Source organism: Bidens hawaiensis, unplaced genomic scaffold (genome assembly GCF_021521415.1).
Source record: "Bidens hawaiensis isolate Kalapana, Puna unplaced genomic scaffold, B.hawaiensis_p1.1 tig00031430_1, whole genome shotgun sequence".
Taxonomy (NCBI): domain Eukaryota; kingdom Viridiplantae; phylum Streptophyta; class Magnoliopsida; order Asterales; family Asteraceae; genus Bidens; species Bidens hawaiensis.
In genome coordinates, this window is record NW_027495287.1 from 14,284 (window position 1) to 38,140 (window position 23,857).

The following is a 23,857-nucleotide window of genomic DNA, read 5'->3' on the forward strand; positions in this document are numbered from 1 at the left end:
TCTGACATGGTTGTCGCTGAGCACAGCGGCCAACTCAATGGCGTCAGAGAGGGTAACTGGGTTTCTGGCCCATACAGAATCTTGAATTTCCATGGGGAGACCCCCAAGGAATTTCTCGATTGCTCGGCGTGAAGGGGTAACAAGGTGAGGGACCAGTAAGCTTAGCTCGTGGAAACGCGTCGCGTATTCGCGCGCTTCTCCGCTGTACTGCTTAAGATTCCAAAATTCTTCTTCCAGGCGCTTAACTTCGTTGGGAGGGCAGAATTCTCGCGTCAGAATTTCTTTGAATTCCTCCCAGGGCATGCTAGAAGCAGCTTCTGCGCCACGCGCATGAGCTACTCCATTCCACCATGTAAGCGCTCTAGATTCCAGGACACTGGAAGCATATAGGGTTCGTCTGTCTGAGGGGCATTGGGTGTGGAGGAAAGTGTTTTCTATTTTCTCAAGCCATTGGAGCATCACGGTGGCTCCTTCAAGACCTGTGAACTTTGGAGGGTTACCCGCGTTAAAGGACTTAATGTTATAACTGGAGGTGTTGGTATTGTTTTGGCTCAAAGCTTGGGCTATTGCGGCGGCCATTTCCTGGGAACGTTGCTGTCTACGCATGCGCGAGGCTTCTCTTCTCTGAAATTGGCGAGATAGCGGAGGCATTCTATAAAAGTTTTTAATTTTAGTTAATATCTTGGTTTTAGCGCAAAGTTTTAATCTTATAAAGCTTGGTTTCACGGAGTCAGTTACTGTCAAAAGTTAAAGTAAAATAAATGACCCAAAATGCAGACTTAATAAAGGTAACAAATTCGAATCAAGAATCGACAATTCATGTATCACCATGACTTTCCGAATTCCCAATTTAAAATATACGAGCAAACGAGTATTGGAGATTGACGATTCATGTATCACCATGACTTTTCAATCTTCAATATAAAACATACAAGAAAATGAGTATTGGAGGTTGACAATTCATGTATCACCATGACTTTTCAAGTCTCCAACCTCAGAACATAATCGTAAGTGGAAATTGAAAATCAGCTATTCATGCATCACCATGACTTTTCGGACTTTCAAATCCAACAAACGAATATGTAAGAAAAATCAATAAAAATCGAAATTTAGCAAAAATCGAAATATCGCGAAATAAAACATAAAATCATATACTGCGCAAGCGCGAGCATATTCACAAATAACGAGTAATTAACAATAAGCGCGCAAACATGAGATTTCTCTCATGCGCGAGAAGGGACTCTTAGGTATTCTAGGCCGTTACGTCTAACCACCTATCCTAAAGTCAACGAGCTCTGATACCAATCTGTAACACCCCGACCAAATGCGGATTATACATCGGGGCGCCACATATTGTTTCATTACTCGTGACACTATTGGGTGTCAATATTTAATAAATACATTCATTTGCGCACGCGCAGGGTAAACACAAGATAACATAAATCATCATAAATCAATATATTATAAATCATAATATTCGAACAGCAATAACTTGTCTTGATACATTTTAATCTAGGTCCAAAATAAAGAAAACTTCCTATGTGTCCACAAGCTCCAAAACAGCTACTGCAACCCTGAACATGTGTTAAAATAAACGTCAAACACTTGCGTGTTGGTGAGAAATCAAGTTTAATACAATACATAGATAACAATAAAATCTGCGCGCAACATGTGTATGTCTGGTTTTCAACAAGGGTGTAATCTGATCGGGACCAACTCTAAGATTCATAAGACTGCCAGTGCTCACAATTGAGCTCACAAACAAGACTAACTGTGCATGTGTAAACAAAAGAGAAAATCATAAACGATAGTTCTCCCGTGTTCATCTAATGGTACCATGAAAACTGCGGAATAGACCGACAAGACGGTTAATGATCCACACATACAAATAAACAGCCAAGTCTACGTCCTCAACACATGGGATACTGCGCGACTAAAGTTCATAAACAAGTTTAAGACTCTAAGTTTGTATGAACACATGAACATCCCAAAACATTAAAAGCAAAAAGGGATTAGGTACGAGATTACTCACATGATAAACGATGCGGTGTAAGATAAAGCAAGAACCAACTTTAAACAAGCACAAGTTAACCTATAAATAAGATTATTGTTTTAATGATTTGTTTCAAGTCTTGATTATAAGTTAGCATAATTAATAAGTAAATTATTATATATAATATATATTACCGGAAAAGCAGGGCAGAACAGGGAGGAAGACGGAGGCAGAGAGGAAGACGGCAGAGAGAGCAAGGAGCAAGAGAACAGGAGAGATTAAGTGTTTGTGTGTGATGTGTTATGAAAATATTATTATTATTTATAGGAAAACCCTAGGAGACATAATCCCTAGAAAAGGGGAAAAGATCTTAAAAAGCAAAAGATTCCAAAAGCAAAAGATATGGAAAGATATGGCAGCTGCAGAGGCAAGATAAAGCTGTCAGGGAACAGTAAAAAAAAGCATGGGCGGGTAGATAAAGGTACAGGTCAAGCATGGCAAAAGCAGATCTCAAAAGATTATGTCAGTCACTTTATCTGTCAACCAATGGGGTTGGTGCGCATGCTGCGCCGAAAGTAACTTTTCAGACATAAAGCAGATTAGGTCAACAGCTCAAAAGATAAGACAACTCAAAAGCAACGGCTAGCTTAAACAGAAGAAAACTCAAAGGGTTTGACGCGAGAAGGCTGACACAGAAGGTCAAGAGAGCGCGAGCGCGAAGGCAGACAGAACTAACCTTAACGCGTCGCGGAAAGAACTACCATTTCTAAGCGCGCCGCGGGAAGAGTCACATTTCTTAGCGCGCCGCGGGAGGAACTAAAATTCCTAGCGCGCCGCGGGAAGAACTATAATTCTTCGCGCGTCGAGGGATGAACTACGATTCTTAGCGCGCTGCGAGAAGAACTACAAATCCTTAGCGCGTCGCGGGAAGAACTTCCGTCCTTCGCGCACTGCGAGAAGAATTACAATTCTTAACGCGCTGCGAGAAGAGTTCGTCTCGCGTATCGCTGAAACAGGTGGTCTTCACGCAGGATTCCTTGTAAGGGAGTCTGGCGCGTGGAGCTGCGCAGACAACCTTAGGCGGGAAGGAACAAAGGACAAGCAAAGAGTTAGAAGAAAAAGAGGGAAACAAGGCGTAAGGGCGGGACGGCGACAAGAGGGAAAAGAAGGCGGAAAGAGAGAAGGAGAGGGACGGGACGGCGGAAAGAGAGAGAGAAAGAGGCGGGAAGGAAAAGTATATTATTATTATTAAAAGTAAAATATAAGTATAAATAAATATTAAATCATAAAAGAAAGAGTTCGGGTCAGAGAAACGGGTACCTGGGTCGGGTCGGATCGGGTCAGATGTCACACCTGGCAGCGAGGTTCTAGGGTTGGCAGCCCCTAGCGGGGTTCAAGGGGCAAAGCCCCTGGCTGGGGCTAAGCTGTAATTTTCATTAGGATTTTAAATTATTATCTAATTCGTCAACTCATTCGCTATAACGAATTAAGCCTCATTTGTTACCTTATCATAGTGAATGGGTGAGTAACGAATGACCTGATTCGTTATCTTAGCATAGCCTGGTTCGTTATCTGATTCGTTATCTTGACATGACATGGTTCGTTATTCGATTCGTTATCTTGACATGACTTGGTTTGTTATCTTATTCTAACGATTGAGCATATAACGAATGACCTGATTTGTTATCTTATTCTAAGGAACGAACAGATAACGAATTAAGGGTTCATTCGTTATCAAGTCACACGAATGTGTCCCATTTGTTATGATCGCGTAACGAATGACCAATCATAACGAAATTTCAACAGTGCTTATCCAGACATTGACTCATGGGTCAAAGTCAAAATCTTCAAGAACACCAAAACAGTCATGTGACACCCGGTAATTTCCCAACCCCTTAAACCAAGTAATCAACCTAATAATTAGGCGATTGTTAATATTATGCGCGCTAAATTAGAATCAGCGCGGGCACGTTATATGCGCCCTGCGCGAGCGCGCTATGTTAGTCAGCGCGGGCATGTTATGTGCGCCCTGCGCGAGCGCGCTATGTTAGAGTCAGCGCGGGCACGTTATGTGCGCCCTGCGCGAGCGCGCGATGTAAGAACCAGCGTTGGCATATGTTATATGCGCCATGCGCGAGTGTTTTGTTTTTATGTTTCCATACTGTAGTCTAATGGGTTGACCGTCCCGCATGATGCTAAGGCGGGTGCATCCCAAATCGTTTATGCGCGTGCGGAAAGGGAACTAACCTCCCCGCATGGCGGGAACATTGAGAGCTAGTTTGTCTGAAGCTCCAAGATGGAATTGACTTCAACATAACTGATCACTATGTTGAAATACCAAGACCACCTGGAGAATCTACAAATGAAACTCAATGTCCCTGACTGCGAGAAGGTTACGTACCTACCCGCAGCAAAGAAATGTCCTTCACGCAGAAAGCTATGCGCACAAAGTGATACGCGCAGAACACTTAGTCTATTCTCCAGATGTAAGGAGATTACTCCCGCCCAAAAGGAAACAGTAGCGTGTTTCAGAGATTTTCCACTTTTTACTGTACACTGACAAAAGTACCTGAAAAAGCACACTGTAACATGAAAAGTCAACTGTCAGCCACCCTACTCTCACCAACCACAGACCTGCATGTCCTGTCCAAATCAAATCAAAATCTTTTATCCACTACTCCACTTTTAAATAAATAATAATAATTTCCATACTTTATCATCATTACACCTAGATATGAAAAGATTACAATCCCCTAAAGCAAGGGATTGTGTTCCCTTGAGTTTGCCTATAAATATGTAACCTAAATTATTACCCAAAACACACTTCAAACTTCTCTCTTAAGAACTGCAAACTTGCACTAATCATCTCCCAAGCATCCGTTGTTTTCATTTCCGATCCTGTTACTAGGTAAGCCGAGAATATAACCTTGAGATCTACTTTCCAACCCTTATATTCTCCTATTTCTTGATCTTAATATATATACTTCTTGTTATTTAATCGTATTCTAGACCTTCAATTCCGAGGCCAACACCAAGAAAACCAGAATCTCGATTAATCCCTTAACAAGAACCACAGGTGAGTCTCACAGCCCCTATTTTCACTGTTTTTAAACTGTTTTCGGGGCGAGGGACACGTACTTAAATTACGATTTATCATGGTATACTTACAAGTTATGCGAACGATTGTGTTTAAATTATGTTTCATGATGAGCAATGCAAACGGTTATCTATGGTTTACGATGTATGTGCGCCAGAATTCGAGTAAGTGATCACTTTACCATTGGAACTCTAAGGGTAGGGACTGCTGGTTTGATCCACCCACTCGTAGGGGTCGCACCTCTTTGCATGGACGAGTGCCTAGTATGGTCATGGGGCAGTACTATGGGATTGAGCCCGCTCGTAGGGGTCGCACCTCTTTGCATGGACGAGCGCCTTGTTTTCCGGCACAACGTCCGGGCGTAACCCGCGGGACGGAATTATTGATTAGCTCGTAGGGGCAGCGCCTCTTTGCATAGACGAGCACGGTTTTTCAGAAATGTCCACGCGTAACCCGCGGGACGGCATTACATTATTTAGCTCGTAGTGGCAGCGCCACTTTGCATGGACGAGCACGTTCGCGCGTAACCCGCGGGCGGTATTACTTAATTCGCTCGTAGTGGCAGCGCCACTTACACAGACGAGCACGGTTCCTAGTAATGTTCGCGCGTAGCCCGCGGAACGATTTTTTTTTTCAGAAATATGTGTCAGATCTATGTTTTCATACGGATTATCAAGCATATGTTTAGACATGAAATCAGAAATGTGTTTCAATATGATTTTTATCAAGACTATGATGCAATGCGATTTATCAAGTTACTAAAACTTGTGAACTCACTCAGTTTATACTGATTCAAATGTTTTACGTGTCTTTCAGGAGATAACTAGGTAGCGCATGGAGTCACACTTAGAGCACCTCACGTTGAATATCTAAAACTAGCTTTTTGGAAGATTTTAGTTCTATCCCTTCGATGCGCATGGTTGTTCCCGCCGCGCAAGGGGATATGGCGTGGAAATCTTCAACAGTTTTTATACTTGGATGTTTTTATGTAATTTTTAAACAATGTAATGTATTTGTATTAAACATTTCATGCGCAATGAAAATCTTACTTTGAATGTTTGCAATGGCCCGTGCTTAATTATCAATCCCCACTCGCGCGCGCCCGGCTGTTTCCGCCGCCCAGGGCCGGGTGTGACAAGTCAACATCTATCAGATTCGCGATTAAACCTCAACTCATGACAAAACAACACAATCTTGGTACCAAAAGACTCGGAATCATCGCGCTAACAAACCTATTCATCCAATCAGCCAAACATTCGTGTTTAATGGATGGGTGCGATTTGCTCATTTATAAGCCCGATTATTCGTTTGACAATTAGCCTATCAATTGTTAACGAATTTCAACGGGAATCGTTGCATTTGATTTGTTATTACCATATTCAAACAGTTTTATGAAATCTAAACGAATCCAAACCTAAATGAACAAGTTCTCGGTATAGACGTACCTCAAACGAGTCGGTTTACGAACACGGTCTAGTCTTGATGTTATTTTCGTTCGTCACAACGTTCTAGCGCCAAGGGGTTTGGATTTTCACCTTCGGATCTTGGCTCGGGATATAGGATGGTGTTTGTGTGTGTTTTTCAAGGTGTAGGCTATGATCTAGAGATGGATAAAAATGGAAAGGTTTAGGGTTTAAGGGGTATTTATACTCCCTTAAGCCCATGGACCAAAGACCCATTCCATCCCTTATTCCATATTTTAAATGTCCAAGCCCACCTTTTATAGTTTATTTATCTATACCGGTAAACGATACACTATTAAATAAACGAAACTTATTTTATTAATCTTATCGAAAGTAGATTTTACAGGTTTGAAGTAGCCAATTAGTCAGAATAAGAAGACGAGGAAGCACTGATTAAACAAGTATTAGGCTTCGTTTTGAGTTTTAAAGTTCGATTGGCAATGGAATCTATATAATCAGCCATCAAATTTCAATTCATGTCTTCTTCAGCATCGATTAAGCACCGATTGAACAATCTTAGGCTTCGATTTGTCTTTTGAAGTCTGCCTACAACGTCCTAGACAAGAAATGGATGAAAGCGATGTGTCAATGGGGATCAACGAGTTAAAGGAATTTGTTGAACGTTTACTGGCGATGGCTCATGATATTTGTGAGAATCTAATTGTACGGTGGTGTCCTTGGGTGGTGGTGGTCTGTGGGGGTAGCTTGCTGGCATGATGGTGGTGGCGGTGTGTTTTGAGGGTGGTGGTTGGGTTGAGGAGATGATGGAGACAAAGTGGAGGGTGGGGTGAGATTGTTGTTGTTGTTGTCATTGTTATTATTATTATTATTATTATTATTATTTAAGGTTTACATTTAAAAAACAATTTTGCTCCCGTTCTTCTTTATCAGTCAACTAACGGTTGACTTGACTACATGGTTCGTTCTGTCATACCTTTCAGGTGTCAAGGTGTCGAATGCCAAAATCGACTATTATGGTTGTAACCAGCAAAACCGTACTAACAACATGGGTACAAACTGTAATTAACTCAGATTACTATTATTATTATTATTATTATTATTATTATTATTATTATTATTATTATTATATAAGGTTTACATTTGAAAGACGATTTTGCTCCTGATCCCATTCTTTTTTAACATTCAACTAACAGTTGACTTGACTGTAGGCATTCGTCTGCCACACCTTTCAGGCGTCAAGGTGTCGAATACCAAAATCGACTATTATGGTTGTAACCAGCAAGACCATACTAACCACAAGAGTGCAAACTGCAATTAACTTAGATGATAATTAAGAACTTGGTACTTGTCTTTATTTTGAAGTTTGAATATATTGTATTTTGAAATTTCAATATATTGTATTTTAAAACGCACATTAAACACTGGCAAAATTGGGGGGAGGGGGGGTTGAGTAATCCTTTAGAGACTACGTATTTCGTCCCCATAGGTTTATCATAATTTTTTATTTTTTAAAAAAAAATTACTTTGTAGAGATAGACATGTCATTCATACAGGCTACAAATAATTTTTTTTTGTTAGTCTCTTGAGACAATATGTCGTTCATATAAACCGAATTTAATATTTTTTAATTCTATTGAGACTTTTTATCACTGCAACCTTAAAATAAAATTTTCATTTTAATTCTATAAACACCACATATTGTCTCTAAAAAAATATCTATAGACCACGTAAGAAACCTGTCAGTTCAAGCATGTAGATATCAACATGTGAGGATAACATGTCCCTGGAGGCCCAAAATGTCTTTTACCCATAAATCTATTTTGTTATAGTGACGTATCAACATTTAGAATCAAATAAAATCAAATATCTTCTCTTTCAATAAATGCATAAATAAAATACAAATAAATAACATGTGTCTTTTGCCAACAGGATGGTAAAAAGGACCGAGCCCGACAGGTATACCCGAAACCTGAAATAAATGGGTTGGTATACCCGAAACCCGATGGGGTATGAGCTAGGTATGGGATTAGGATTCCCGATGCGTTGCGCCGGGTTGATGTTACTGATAGTCATACTCGTACAACTTATTAAACCGTGAGGTGCGACTTCAAGTCGAGATGAATTTGATCAATCCCGGGTTACTAAACCAGAAACAAACCCCAAAAAAACTTTGTTAACGGCCAAATACAACAAATAAACATATCAAAAGTGCGCATTGCGGATGCGAACCTACGAAAGTTAGGTTGATATCTGCTTATGGTGCCGAAAGCAAGGCAAAACATAAATATTTCCACACCTAAACACAACAATTTAACAAATTTAAAATATAAAAAATTCGGTGAACAAAAAAAAACTCATGCATTGCAGTTGCAAACTGATACGAATTCGTTGATTCTGGAATCGCCAAACAAAAAAATGATAAATAACTCACGTGTTGAGCTTGCGAACTAAGGCGAATTCGATCGGAATCGATGTTGTCAGCACTAAATCGTACAAAGAAAACCACATGTTGTGGTGGTGAACCGACACGAGTTCGGTCGGTATCGGGTTACGACACCGAAAGTAAAGCAATAAGTTAATTTGTACCACGTGTTGCGACCGCAAGCAGACACGAATTTGGAATAGAAAACCCGCATTTTACAAATTAGAAACAAAAAGTAAACATAATAAAAAATACGACCAACCACGCGAGGCCACGTGAACCAGTCACGTCTCACGTGATTACGTCGCCAAACTTCTCAATTATTATATATAATTATATAAAAATTATAATTATATTTTTTATATATTGTCAGGCATATATATATATATATGGAATGTTATTATATTTATATTTGTAATAATTGTTATACGAACAAAATGTATAAAATAATTATAATGAAAAAAAATGTACTTGAAAAGTCCCAACAAGTATACCCCCAATACCCACGGGTATGTCCGATACCCAACGCATAATGGGTCGGGTATGGGATACGATATTGCAAACGGATATGGATATGTGATTACCAACACCCGTATTTTCCAAAAATCCTGGATTATTTTCTTCCCACATGAAATAAAATAATATCTTCGTATCCTATATATTAACAATAGCTAAGCCTTGCCAACATAAAGAAAATCAGAGATGACTTTGCTAACGGTGAGGCATGTATCCGAGTGCTTCGTCAAGCCAAGGGGCGACGTCTCACAACATAAGCAACCCATATACTTTAGCCCCTATGAGCTCTCATTTATCAGCCTTGACTACAGCCAAAAAGGTCTCCTTTTCGCAAAACCAACACCACTAGAGAACCAAGATTTCTCTATAACCGCTTTCTTGGACGAACTCCGCAGTTCTCTATCCACCACCCTCACTCATTTCTACCCTTTTGCCCGTCGCTTAGCGACTCGAAAAGAAGATAACCCGCCTTCTTCTGTCATCTACATTGACCCTGAAAACAGCCCCGGAGTCAAGTTTGTTCATGCAACCGTGGACGTAGCTGTCTCGGACGTCCTTACGTCCCCTAATGTACCTTCAGTTGTTCATTCATTCTTCGACCTTAATGACGCTATTAACCATGATGGTCATACACTCCCGTTACTATCCATTCAGGTAACCGAGCTTACTGATGGAATCTTCATCGGTGGCTCGGTGAACCACCTTCTCGCAGATGGAACGTCTTTCTGGCATTTCATGGCTTCCTGGAGTGAAGTATTCAAATCCAAAGACGAAAACTATAATTTCGTCTCGCGTCCTCCAATATTCGAACGATGGGTCCTTGAAGGACACGATCCTATCATAAAGCTCCCGTATTCCCATCCTGATCAATTCATATCAAGATCCAAAAAACCACTACTTAAAGAGAAAAATCTTCCATTTCTCTTCGGCTGCGGTCTCTAAACTCAAAGCGAAAGCAAACATGGAATGCGACATGCTAAAGATATCGAGTTTACAGGCAGTCTCCGCGCTTTTGTGGAGGTGCGTGACACGAGCTCGGCGCCAACCAGGCGAGAGTGAAACCGTGTGTAAGTTTATTGTTAGTAACCGGCGAAGGGTGAGCCCACCTTTGTCTGATGACTATTTCGGCAGTCTGATTGGTGGTATCAGAGGAACCGCAACAGTCGAGGATCTAATGTCTCACGGGTTTGGATGGGCCGCGCTGAGGATACATGAAGCGGTGACAAACTATGACCATGTGGAAGTGAAAAAGTGGGTTGAGGCATGGTATAGAGACCCAATACTATACAAATTGAATGAGCTGGTCATTCCGAACAGTATACACATTGGGAGTTCACCAAGGTTTGACATGTACGGGTGCGAATTTGGGTTGGGGAAAGCGGTTGCTGCTAGAAGTGGGCTCGGGAATAAAGGGGACGGGAAAGTGACATTGTTTCCGGGTCGGGAAGGAGGCGGGAGCATGGACGTAGAAGTTTGTTTATTACCCGAATATATGATGGATCTTGAATGTGATAAGGAGTTGATAAGTGGTCTAATGAGTAGCTAAATAGCACCCAAGGAGTGTGCTATTTCGTGTGATTCATGGTTTATGTTCAGTAAGAGTGTTGCATTTTGTGTAGTTTCATATTTCGTGTGATCAGTGTGAATCCTTGTTATCAATCACTATTGATTTAATATGCGATTGTTAATTAGAGTATTCAGTCACAGGTTATCAAATTTAGTGAGTGAGGTTATATTTTAAAAGTGGTTGTTAGTGAATTAAGAGAGAAAATATAATGATAAATGTATAAAATATATTATTTAATTAAAAATATAAAAATAATGTAATATGTTTTAGTATAATTTTGGATTTGAAGAGAGGAAAAGAGATGTGAATGCTCTTATATATGATGGATTTTGAATGTGACAAGGAGTTGATAAGTGGTCCAATGGGTAGCTAAATGGCACCCAAGGTGAATGTTATTTCGTGTGATTCATGGTTTATGTCAGTTGTGGCAATTTGTGTAATTTCATATTTCGTGTAAATCCACCTAAACAAAGCCTGAAATTCCCCCACCAACCCATTATTATAAAATAATAAACAATGCATGTGTTTCCAGCTATTCATCGATCACTATTGATTTAATATGCGATTCCCTATTACCGGAATATATATGGTGGATCTTGAATGGAATCTTTTTTTCATAATGTGATAAAATTAAAGAGATGACCAAATATATTTATATATAAGAGAAAGACAGATTCTTTTATCTTTTTTTTTATTAAGTGACATCTTTTAAAATGAGGAAACCTAAAATGATTGCAATTTATGTTTATTAGCATTTGTCTAATGTGTTGGACAATTATCTTATGTTCCGCTATCTTAATTATCAGCATTTGTGTTTGAACTGTAAATTGTTAGGTAAGTAGAATTAGTGCTGGTAATTTATGACATATTTTCAGTAACAATCTTGAATTTTGTATTGTTTAATTATATTCAATAAGTAGAGGTTTCAATATTAGTAAGTAAAATGAGGTTTCAATATTAGTAAGTAAAATGTTACATCTATCAGTTTACAATAGTTTAATATAAGACCATGAGTAGTCATAACTCTTCACTTCCAGACATTATGCGTCACGTGACACCTAGTCAGAGTTATGATTTTTTTCAAAAACAGGGTGTAGTCATAACTCTCCACCCCCAAGCGCTATACGCCACGTGGCGGCTGTCACTTTTACACTTTTTTGTTTTTTTTAAAAAAATTTTTTTGTTAAAAATAATCAAATAATAATAATAATATAACATGATAATACTAATAATAATAAATAGACTTGCTCATTCATGTGATACTAACAAACAAAACACAACCTTTAATTAGACTCCAACAGATTCTCAGCCTCCATCTCCCTTTACAACCTCACTTTCTATCAAACTCATCAATGACTATCCTCTCAACACCACCCACAAATCTTCAATCTTTCTCTTCATCCTCCGAAACCCTCTTTCACAACTTCAATCTTTCTCTTCATCCTCCAAAACCCACTTCCTGTGGAAGAGAAGAAAGATTCCGATGAGGGTCCGGAGCTGCTAATGATTCCGATGAGGGTGGAGGGGAAAGATTCAGATGAGGGTGGAGGAGAAAGGATTCATGGAACAAAGATTGTTTTTTAAATTTTGTGCCAATCTAGCGTTTTAAACAACAAAATGCTCAAAAAAAAACTTACCCCAAAACGACCCCCCCGGCGTTATAGCCCAAAACGCTTCGCATGAAGCTCCACTACGGATGGTTTAAGAAGCGTAAACTATGAATTGCTAGTGATTATGTCTAGATACCGAACTTAAAACTAGAAAATTAATAAAGCTAGGTTCTTTTTTAGTATAAAACTAGTAACTATTGTTTGGTACTCTCCCAATAATTACATTAAAATGCTATCTTTGAATTAATCGGCGGTAGTATTTGGTTCACTAAAAAAACACATTTTAACGGTTCATGGAGCTTCTTAATTGTTTTCTTATACATATTGAATGATTCGATTACTACCACTTAATTCATGAGACCTCTTAATGATTGAGCACAAGAATAACAAACAGCTCCTAATGTCCAAACAGTACGAAGTAAAATGTAAAATCCAGTGATTCATATTACAAAAATATTACATTTTGTGTGGTTCCATATTCAATAAACAAGATGTTTCGGTGAACTCTCTTAGTGAACGACCTAAACAAAGGCCCAACCGACACATTTACACAACTATAAGCAATGTGTATTGTTCATCAATAATTAATGATATATCACTACAAATAAAATAAAAGGTCATTTAGTGGCATACATTTTTAATGGTATTTAGCTTTTATATCATTAATTTAGGTTTTTAATGCCACTTTGCGTATGCCATCTTAATTTTTAGTGGCACTTAGTTTTAGTGCCACTAATTTATGATTTTAGTGGAACTTTGTGTATACCACTAAAAATCTTGTGTCACACGTTTTTAATGGCATTTAGGTTTTGTGCCACTAATTTTGTTTTTTAATGGCACTTTTCGTATGCTATCTTTGCTTATAACACATTTTATATCAACATCTTGTTTTTTAGCATAATCTTGTTTTGGCCTAGTTTTTTTTAACCAAGCTTATAGTTTTTTTAGTTTTTTTTTTCTTTTCTTTTTTTACAAAATAAGCCTAATTTAGTGTTTGATTTAACTTTTTAAACTTATGCTTGTTTGAAGAAGCTTATTTGAAGATGGTTTTTTAGCTTATTTGAATAAGCTTATTTGTGTAAAGGTGTAAGTTACTCATTTTCCCTCAAATGGTGATGGATTAACAATTATTGAAGCAACTAATTATTGTAACAAAATTAAAGAATAGTGGATTTAACAACTTATTAAGACGCATAATTAATAAGAGGCGAATGATGGATAATTAATCCGCCGGTGTTTCATTCCCAGCCTCATCTCAACCGTGCGAACCACCGTTGCTCTGCCTCTGTTCGTCGCTGCTCCACCCCTCAAACCTTCGAAATCTTTATTCAATTAATTAATTATCTAATTGATTCTGTTTAATATTTTGCTTAATTTGAACTTGTTTCTTTGTAATGTTAGAATCTTAATACTTGAATTCGCTAAACCTTTCAGTTAGAAACCCAGAGTTACATTAGTTCTATTGACAGGTGAATTTGATTATTAATTTATTATTACTAGCAGTATTATTAGCATTTGAATTTGTTGAATCTTTTAGTAAAAAGGTTAGTTTGATTATGAGATGAACATTCAGGTTTCCAATGAAGGAAGAAGTAAACAGATGTCAAATTCAAGAATGGTACCCAAAATTCAAATCCACATCCATAAAAACCGTGATCCACGAACTTTTGAAACCCTTCATTAACTACCTTCTAGACGATTCCGGCACGTTCGTACTTCCACTTTCCATGTGATAATATGTAAGCATGTCCCTTTTGGTCAATTTACTAACATACGCTAAATAAAAAAAAAAGCTAACGCAAACACTTAAAAAGAGTTTATCAAACAATAGAAAATAAGCTATAGGCTACTTTAAAATATAAGAATAAGCAAAAAAATAAAAGCGAGGCCAAACACCCCCTAAATATGGTTAAGCCATTCATATAAAGTAGTATATGCTTCCTTTATCTCCTCCATAGCTTTCAAATAGTAAGGGATGGAAGTGGTGCCAGCTACTTTCAAGAACATATTTTTGAACATATCTCCTCGTCATTGCTTCTTCATGTTTTGGTGGATGTGTAACGTAAAACCGATGCTCAGCCCAAGTAAACACATTTTCTAATGCTGGAATTAAGCCCTAAAACAACAAACAAAATTTACAAAAAATAAAAAGCAATTAACAAAAACATAAAAAAAACAAGAATTAACAGCAACAAAACAGCTATAACACAACAACTAACAGCAGTAACAGAATAACAGTATAAAAAACAGCAATCAATAGCATTATCAGCATCAACAGCTTAAAAACATCAATAATAGTATTAACAACCTAAAAAACAGCAATTTACAACATCAAAAGCAACAAAACAGCTAAAAAAACTAGCATTAACAGCCTAAAAACAAAAATTAACAACATAAAAAACTGCAATTAACAGCATAAAAAACATCATTATCGGCAATAACAGTAACAACAACTTAAAAAAACAGAATTGACATGCAGGTCATTACCTTTTGACGGTCACTGATAAAAGTGAAGTTAGCATCGACGGGCAAATCAAGAGTATCTCTAAGGCACTCTAAGAGCCATGTTCATGAGTGTAGAGTTTCAGCTTCCAAAAGTGCAAAAGCAACCAGATAAATACACCTGCAACCATCAATACTTACTAAAGTCAAGCTTTAACCTTCAAATGGTCCTTTCATAATACATCCATCTAACCCCAAAAATTTATTCGCACAAGTTGAAAACCTTTCTTTGTAGCACCCTCCTGAATTACCTAGTAGGACTGCTAGGGTCATGACATGGTTCCACATCTATTTTAACATGGCTACTAGGGTTGGCTTTTACCAGTTGTTCAAGGTAGGCTCTTAGCACATCGTATTGTTGTATAAAATCACCATTTTTCTTAACATTAGCAACCTTCTTTGCTCTTCTCACTTTCACTTTGGAAACATGGATCTGATGCTTCTTCTGGATTTTGTCTTGAAGAGATTTCACAGGGATTGTAGGATTTGTTTCAATTTCCGACTCTATCTCTTTCGCTAAGGTGCCAATAGTGTATAGCCCAACAACCCTAGTTTAGAGACACTAAAGTTGGTGGGAGATTGTCTTCACACACCCCTTATCTGAAATGGATGGTCTTGAGATCTGCATTGCCTAAGAGCAAGTGGTTTTTTTTTTTTTTTTTTTTGCAATTTGAGCCTTAAGGGTTTCCCTATTTGGCTTTTAACCCTCACCTCTCATCAAAGTAGGATTCTTACCCAAACACACTACTCTATACCTTATATTGCCATTTTTCTTAATGTAAAGCTCTTTTCTTGATGTCACTGCATATGTTTAAACATTTGGTTCATCGTATGTTTATCTTCAATTAAATGACCAACATAGAAAGGGCATACATCACTCCAAGGCCCAACACTACTTGCTTTCCTTCTTATCCTATGTTTCACCGTCCAACACAAGGTTAAACTCGAGATTTTCTCATGTTCGTCACCTTCATAATCATCTAGTGCATTATCTGTGGCATTATAAACTTCAATGACACCAACATTAGTTTTGAAGACTGTCATGCCCACTTCCATTTCTTCTAAATACTCATAACCAATTTCTTCAATAGTGTAATCTGGATCATCCTCTGTTTCATATGAACCTGATTCATGTGAATCGGTTTCATTACCCTCTTCCTCATTCAACCTATTTGATGTGTATATTATATCAACATCAACTTCATCTACCTTGTGCCTCTTTTCATTAGCAAAGTCAAAATGGGAAGAAGACGATACATTGTTTATTAAACATTAATGCCTATGTTCCACATATATATATCAACCACCTTAATTTCACTTCCTACGATATCAAAAAATTTCTTAAAATCAAATTTATCACACAATGGATGCATACCTCAATCCATACACGCATTTGGTTCTCTATAATGAAAATAAAGTACCTCGTTAGGAAGATATCCAAGATTCCTTATCATATCGACCAAATCACCCTAACCAATTTTCCCAGCCTCCACATTGTCGATGAAAACTGATCGGCCTCCCCGATAAGCTCTAGCAGGAAATTGAGAAAATTGACCTCCGTGGAAAATATTAAATGTAAACACGTTGTTATAATTTGAACTAATAACATATAAAAAGAAACCCTTATTCGAACTTACTGTAAGTGTCGATAGAAAATTCCTCGTTATGAAGACGCATCCTCCACTCCATGGGTCATCGAATAAGATGGGGAGAACAAAGAATATGGAGAATGAAGTAGAAGATCAGTGAGGATGAAGAAGAATCATTGTTTCAGTTTCAATTTCATGGTCTGAAGAAAATGACGGTTGTTATTTGATGTTAGGGTAAATGATTTTTAGATAGGGTAAATTTGATAACATAAGGGATGACAAAACAACGTATGTTACATTGCGGGACTCAATCAGTTTAGTTTTAAAATCTTTAGGATTCAACCAGGTCATTTTTTTCCAGGGACTACAAGTGACTCCGCTAAAAGACTATAGGGAATCAAACAATAATTTTCTCTATTAGTTATAAACTTTAATGGTCTGTTTTTTATTTATCTAAAGTATGTTTTATGGTAAAAGAAAGTAGGTTTGTAAGACCGGGCACTCTTCGAGTACTCGCTACAAGGTATGTCAAGGTATGTGTAACACCCCGACCGATGGCGGATTATACATCGGGGCGCCACGTATTGTTTCATTACTCGTGACACTATTTGGGTGTCAATATTTATTAAATACATTTACCGCGCACGCGCAACACAATTTTCACGAAGTAACATAAAATTAATCATATCATAACTCAAAATATTCAAATAACATAAACTTGTCTTGTTACATTTTAAACTAGGTCCAAAAGAAAAGAAAACATCCTATGTGTCCTCAAGCTTCCAGAAACCGCTACAGCAAACCTGAACATGTTTTAAAATAAAACGTCAACACTTGCGTGTCGGTGAGAAATCAAGTTTAATAGATATAAATAGATAATACAAACACTGCGCGCAACATGTGTATAACTGGTGTTCAACAAGGGTGTAATCAGATTGTGATCAAGCCTTAGATCATAGCTCATAGTTCAATCCGTGCTCCCAATTGAGCACAAAAACAAGAAAACTGTGCAAGTGTAAACAAAAGAGAAATCATAAACGATAGTTCTCCCGTGTTCATCTAATGGATCCATGAAAACTGCGGAATAGGCCGACAAGACGGTTAATGATCCACACATACAAATAAACAGCCAAGTCTACGTCCATAACACATGGGGGTTTTGCGCGACAAAAGTTTATAAACAAGTTTAAGACTCAAGTTTGTACGAACACATGAACATCCCAAAACATTAAAAATAAAAAGGGATTAGGTACGAGATTACTCACCTGAAAAAGGTGTGTTGAAAGATAATGCAAGAATCAACTTTTAAACAAGCACAAGTTAACCTATAAATAAGAGGTTATTGGTTTAATGATTTGTTTTATGCCTTGAATATATGTTAGCATAGTAATATGTATCTTTAACAAATTATTATATATTATATATTACCGGAAATCTGGGCAGGACAAGGGAAAAGACGAAGGCAGAGAGAGGAGGCGGCTGAGGAACAACGGCAGAGGGTAAGGAGAAGAGAGCAAAGGAGAGTTTAAGTGTTTGTGTGTGTAGTGTTAAATAACAAGAAAATAGTATTATATATAGGGAAACCCTAGGGAACACAATCCCTTAAAAAGAGGAAAAGATCTTCTCAAATCAGACAAAAGATATTAAAAAGTACAAGAAGCCAAAAGCAAAAGATATTAAAAGATATGCCGGCAGCTGCAGGGGATGGGGAAAAGCTGACAGGATACAGGTCAAAGCATGGGAGGCCTCAGGGAAAACACTGTTCAAGACATGCAAAAGAAGATTTCAAAGGATTATGTCAGTCACTTTTTCTGCCAACCAATGGGGTTGGTGCGCATGCTGCGCCGAAAGTGACTATTCAGACAGAAGATAAGATATCACAAAAGAATACAGGCTGACCTAAACAGAAGAAAAGACTTAAGGTCTAGCGCGAGAAAGCTCGGGCGCACGCGCGAGGGCGAAGGCAGACAGAGAACAAATCCTTGGCGCGTCGCGGGAAGAACTACAAATCCTTAGCGCGCCGCGGGAAGAACTACAAATTCTTAGCGCGTCGCGGGAAGAACTACCGTTCTTAGCGCGCTGCGAGAAGAACTACAATTCTTAGCGCGCCGCGGGAAGAACTTAAATCCTTAGCGCGCTGCAGGAACAGTTCGCCTCGCGTATCGCAGGAACAACTGGTCTTCACGCAGGCTTCCTTGTAAGGAATCTGGCGCGTGGAGCTGCGCAGACATCCTTAGGCGGGAAGAACCAAAGGACAAACAAAGAGTTAAGAGAAAAAAAGGGTTCCAGGCTTAAGGGTTAAGCAGAGGGGCGGGACGGCGACAAGAGAGAAAAAGGAAGGCGGGACGGCGACAAGAGAGAGAAAGAGGCGGGACGGCGACAAGAGGGAGAAAGAGGCGGGACGGCGACAAGAGGGAGAAAGAGGCGGGACGGCGACAAGAGGGAGAAAGAGGCGGGAAGGAAAATTATTATTATTAATAAGTAATATAAAAATATATATAATTATTTAATGTTAAATTTTACAAAGATTAATAATCAAATTTTAAATCATAAAAAGAATCGGATTCGAAAACGGGTACCTGGGTCGGGTCGGATTGGGCAGTTGTCACAATCTCCCCTACTTTAAGAAATTTCGTCCCGAAATTTATCTCGAAGTAGGTTGCGCAGAGAAAAGGTGCGGGTACTTGATCTTCATCTGATCTTCCCTTTCCCAAGTGAACTCGGCTCCGCGCTTGGACTGCCAACGAACTTTAACAATAGGGATGCGACTGCGCTTGGTTTGCTTTACCTCGCGATCCATAATCTCAACAGGCTTCTCAACGAAGTGCATAGACTCATCGACTTGAATTTCATCAAGTGGTATGTGAAGGTTCTCGTCAGCTAAACATTTCTTAAGATTGGATATATGGAAAGTTTGATGCACATTGCTGAGCGCGGGCGGCAGGTCTAGCTTGTAGGCAACTTTTCCCACCCTCGCAAGAATCTTGAATGGTCCAACATAACGAGGTGCAAGCTTACCTTTCTTCCCAAAGCGAACAACACCCTTCCAGGGCGACACTTTGAGGAGAACAAGATCACCAACTAGAAATTCGAGAGGCTTTCGCCTGCGATCTGCGTAACTCTTCTGTCGGCTTCTGGCAGTCAGCAGATGATCACGGATCTTGGCGATTTTATCGGTTGTCTCTTGAACTAGTTCGGGTCCTGTGATTTGAACTTCACCCACTTCGTTCCAACAAATCGGGGAACGGCACTTTCGACCGTAAAGTGCTTCAAATGGGGCCATACCGATGCTGGAATGATAGCTGTTATTATAAGAGAACTCGATCAGAGGTAGGTGTGAATCCCAATTACCTCCAAAATCAAGAACACAAGATCGAAGCATATCCTCAAGGGTTTAGATGGTTCGCTCAGATTGTCCGTCAGTCTGAGGATGATATGCAGTACTCATGTCCAAACGAGTTCCTAACGCAGATTGGAGAGATTTCCAAAAGCGAGATATAAAACGGCCATCGCGATCGGATATGATGCTCAAAGGAGTACCATGACGGCAGACAATTTCCTTGACATAAAGATTGGCAAGTTGTTCAACACGGTAGGTTTCACGAATGGGCAGAAAGTGGGCAGACTTGGTCAATCGATCCACTATTACCCAAATGCTATCATGTTTGCTTGCGGTCAAGGGTAACTTGGTGATAAAGTCCATTGCTATACTTTCCCATTTCCACGTAGGAATTTCAGGTTGTTCGAGCAAACCAGATGGGCGTTGATGTTCAGCTTTTACCTTAGAACAAGTTAGGCATTTAGCTACGAACACAGCAATATCCTTTTTCATACCAGGCCACCAATAAGAAAGGCGCAAATCTTTGTACAACAATTGCTTGAGCTTCAGAAAGGCTTCTTCTTGCTTTGAGCCCCAAACATACGGTTTGCCTTTGTGCGTTAAAGCTGTTAAAGGCAAGGCGATTTTTGAGAAGTTCGCAATGAATCGCCGGTAGTAACCAGCTAAGCCCAAAAAGGAACGGATTTCGGTAGGAGTGGATGGCGTAATCCAGTTCTTGATTGCTTCAATCTTGGATGGGTCGACATGAATGCCCATCTTGTTTACAACATGACCAAGAAACTGTACTTCATCCGACCAAAACTCACACTTGGAGAGTTTGGCAAAGAGTTGCTCGGTTCGAAGCTTTTGCAACACCAACCGAAGATGTTGCTCATGCTCGGCCTTGGTTTTAGAATACACCAGAACATCATCGATAAACACGATCACGAATCGGTCCAAGAAAGGCCTACACACCCGATTCATTAGATCCATGAAAACGGCGGGTGCGTTGGTTAAACCGAAGGACATGACCAAGAATTCAAAATGGCCATAGCGGGTTCGAAAAGCAGTCTTGGGAATATCCTCTTCGCGAATGCGCAACTGGTGATAACCAGAACGGAGATCGATCTTGGAGAAACAAGAGGCACCTTGGAGTTGGTCAAAGAGGTCGTCAATACGCGGTAAGGGATACCGGTTCTTAATGGTGAGCTTGTTCAGCTCGCGGTAATCGATACACATGCGAAACGAACCGTCTTTCTTTTTAACGAACAACACCGGAGCACCCCAGGGCGAAGAGCTAGGGCGAATGAATCCTTTAGCGGTCAACTCTTGAAGTTGACTTGCTAATTCTTGCATTTCAGCTGGTGCAAGACGATAAGGAGATTTGGCTACGGGGGAAGCACCAGGGACCAGATCAACACGAAACTCGACTTCCCGAGCAGGAGGTAAACCAGAAAGATCATCGGGAAAGACTTCAGGGAAGTCACGCACGATAGGGATTTCGCAAAGTTTCTTCTTTCCTTCATCGGGTTTGACCACATGGGCTAAGAATGCAACACATTTCTTCCGCAAAAGTCTTCGGGCTTCAGTGCATGACATTAGTTTAAGACCGTTAGATGGTTTCTCGCCGTAGATATGAAGATTTCCACCATTTTCCCGAGGAATGCGAATCATCTTTTTGGCGCAAATAACTTCGGCGCGATTTTGCGAGAGCCAGTCCATACCGATAATAACATCAAAGCTTCCAAGCGGCATAGGAATGAGGTCGATTAGAAAATCATGTTCATTAAGGTTAAGCGTGCAATCTTTGATCACGGAGTTTATTAAAATAGTTTCACCATTAGCCAATTCAACTGAAAAGTTTTCGCTTAAGTTTATGCGCGGTCGCGCAAGTTTTTGCTCAAAGGCGCGAGAAATAAAACTTCTATCGGCGCCAGTATCAAAAAGTATAGATGCATATTGCCCGTTAAGTAAAAATGTACCATTAACCACGTCATTATTCGCTTGCGCTTGGTGCGCGGTTATATTAAAAGCTCGTCCGCGCGTCACTTGGTTCGAAATTTGGTTAACTGGGTTCGCTTGCGTAATCTGAACTTGTAGTCTCGGGCACGCGTTCCGGAAATGACTGGGATCACCGCAGTTATAGCACGACCTGGGTCGTGGATTAGGGTATGTTGGTTGTGGGTTTAGCGGGCAAGTTGGTGGTGTTTGCGCGATTGGGTTGGCGGGAAGGACTCTACAGTTCTCAGCAGTGTGACTAGTACGGCCACATCGGTTACATTGTCGGCACGGGACTTGAGTTGGATGGTGAAGTCTACAGGTTGGGCAAAAGGGTTGGTTTCCTGTGTAAGGTTTCTTAGTTGACGGGGCAGGGAGTGCTGGATTGGTTAAGGCATAGTTGTGGACTACAGGAGGTGTTGGGTAGGTCGACAGTGGGTTAGGCGCGTAAACTGTAGGTTGGTAGGTGGGTTGCTGGACAATGGGCGGGTTGGTAAGCGCATAGGCTTTGCGCCTGCGCTTGAGGTTGTTACGGTTTGAGGGTTCTGGCTTGGTTTCTATTGGTTCTGGGACAGTCTTGGTGGGTTTGGTCTTCTCAGCTCCCCGCAGGAACAGGGTTCCTGCCCTGACATGGTTGTCGCTGAGCACAGCGGCCAACTCGATGGCGTCAGAGAGGGTTAGTGGGTTCCTGGCCCATACAGAATCTTGGATTTCCATGGGGAGACCCCCAAGGAACTTCTCGATGGCTCGGCGGGAAGGGGTAACTAGGTGTGGGACAAGCAAGCTTAATTCATGGAAGCGCGTCGCGTACTCGCGCGCTTCGCCACTGTACTGTTTCAGGTTCCAAAACTCTTCCTCCAGGCGCTTTACTTCGTTGGGAGGGCAGAACTCTCGCGTCAAGATTTCCTTGAATTCCTCCCAGAGCATGCTAGAAGCAGCCTCTGCGCCACGCGCATGAGCTACTCCGTTCCACCAAGTAAGCGCCCTTGATTCTAGGACACTTGAGGCGTATAAGGTTCGTCGGTCTGGAGGGCATTGGGTATGGAGGAAGGTGTTCTCAATTTTCTCAAGCCATTGGAGCATAACGGTGGCTCCTTCAAGTCCTGTGAATTTCGGAGGGTTACCCGCATTGAAGGATTTAATATTGTATCCGGAGGGGTTGGTATTAGTTTGGTTTAAGGCTTGGGCTATTGCGGCGGCCATTTCCTGGGAACGTTGCTGCCTATGTCTGCGCGAGGCTTCTCTCCTCTGATGACGGCGAGATAGCGGAGGCATTCTATAAAAGTTTTAATTTTTGTTAATATCTTGGTATGGGAAATCGTTTTAGCGCAAAGTATATCGTCGTAAAGCTTGTTTCGCGGAGTTAAATGCTATCAAATTTTGAAGTAAAAAAAATATGAATTTAAATGCAAACTTAATACAGGTAATAAATTCGAATTGAAAATCGACAATTCATGTATCACCATGACTTTTCAAATCTTCAATTTAAAATATCGAGTAAATGAGCATTGAAGGTTGACCATTCATGTATCACCATGACTTTTCAAATCTTCAATTTAAAATATCGAGTAAATGAATATTGGAGATTGACAATTCATGTATCACCATGACTTTTCAAATCTTCAATTTAAAACATAAAGTTAATGGTAATTGAAAATCAACTATTCATGTACCACCATGACTTCTCGGATTTTCAATCTCCACAACAAACGAATATGTAAGTAAAGAAATAAATTGAAAAATAAAAATCGAAAGATCGCGAATAAAACATGAAATCATGCGCTGCGTATGCGCAAGCATATTTTATAAATATCGAGTAA

The 23,857-nt window shown here is 39.7% G+C and overlaps 1 pseudogene; it reads left to right on the top strand.

The window, feature by feature from the left end:
* The first annotated feature begins 9,608 nt into the window (after nucleotides 1-9,608).
* LOC143582063 (putative acetyltransferase At3g50280) lies at nucleotides 9,609-11,088 on the top strand (annotated as a pseudogene).
* The last annotated feature ends 12,769 nt before the right edge of the window (nucleotides 11,089-23,857 follow it).